This window comes from Mesoplodon mirus, assembly GCF_964341445.2.
Source record: "Mesoplodon mirus genome assembly, chromosome: X".
In the NCBI taxonomy this organism is placed as follows: domain Eukaryota; kingdom Metazoa; phylum Chordata; class Mammalia; order Artiodactyla; family Ziphiidae; genus Mesoplodon; species Mesoplodon mirus.
In genome coordinates this window covers 57,205,412-57,207,098 of record NC_138981.1, presented here as the reverse complement: position 1 = coordinate 57,207,098, position 1,687 = coordinate 57,205,412, and positions in this window count along the sequence as shown.

The window sequence follows — 1,687 nt, the reverse complement described above, 5'->3', positions numbered from 1 at the left end:
CCAATCCAAAAATGGGCAAAGACCTACATAGACATTTCTCCAAAGAAAATATAGATTGCCAACAAACACATGAAAGAATGCTCAACATCACTAATCATTAGATAAGTGCAAATCAAAACTACAATGAGGTATCACCTCACACCACTCAGAATGGCTACCATCAAAAAATCTACCAACAAATGCTGGAGGGGGTGTGGAGAAAAGGGAACCCTCTTGCACTGTTGGTGGGAATGTAAATTGATACAGCCACTATGGAGAACAGTATGGAGCTTCCTTAAAAAACTAAAAATAGAACTAGAACTACCATACGACCCAGCAATCCCACTACTGGGCATATACCCTGAGAAAACCATAATTCAAAGAGTCATGTACCACAATGTTCATTGCAGCTCTATTCACAATAGCCAGGACATGGAAGCAACCTAAGTGTTCATCAACAGATGAATGGATAAAGAAGATGTGGCACATATATACAATGGAATATTACTCAGCCATAAAAAGAAACGAAATTGAGTTATTTGTAGTGAGATGGATGGACCTAGAGTCTGTCATAGAGTGAAGTACGTCAGAAAGAGAAAAACAAATACCGTATGCTAACACATATATATGGAATAAAAAAAAATAGTTCCAAAGAATCTAGGGGCAGTACAGGAATAAAGATACAGACGTAGAGAATGGACTTGAGGACACGGGGAGGGGGAAGGGTAAGCTGGGACGAAGTGAGAGTGGCATGGACTTATAAATACTACCAAATGTAAAATAGCTAGCTAGTGGGAAGCAGCCGCATAGCAGAGGGAGATCAGCTCGGTGCTTTGTGACCACCTAGAGGGGTGGGAGAGGGAGACTGGGAGGGAGATGCAAGAGGGAAGAGATATGGGGATATATGTATACGTATAGCTGATTCACTTTGTTGTACAGCAGAAACACACCAATGTGGAGCAATTATACTCCAATAAAGATGTTAAAAAAAAAAAAAAGCAGGAACCTCCAGACTGACAGGAAACCACACGTTTTGGGTGATAAGTGTCCTGGAAGCAGACAAAGAAAGTTGGGGAAAGACAGGAACCTCCTATGTCCGAAGGGGAAAGACAGGAACCTCCTATGTCCGAATGTGACCTGTTGCTCATTATGCTCTCATTACAATAAAATTAGCCTTACAGATGAGAAGTACCCATCATGCACTGACAACATGATACTTCTGATCCAAGCCAAATAAGAACAGAAATCCCTCCTACCCTCGGGAAGATGGAGCTGGGATGAAAATCAGGGAATACGACCCCCAAACCCCTCCTTCCCCCGTGAATATTCTGCCCCTTCATTTGTATGCCCCTCATAACCGGCTCACCAGAGAAACCCAGGGCAGCAGCTCCTCACCTGTCTGTCTGCTCTCCCTCTGAGAGCATATTCTTGCTTAAATAAATACTCACTTTACTTTCTTAACTCCCTGCTTGTCTCCGAATTCTTTCGCGAGAAGGCAAGAACCTTAAAATTTCACAGGGAACAGTATAGTTTATAAAACGGCTATTATAGCATCTGGTAAATATTATTTGCTCAGTAAATGTGACTTCCTAACTTGCTACCTGTGCAATCCTACACAGCATTCAATATTTTCTGATGACAATATATCTGAAAACAGTATGCAGGAAATATCCCCATGCCTTTCAGCACAAGAACAGGCACATGCAAA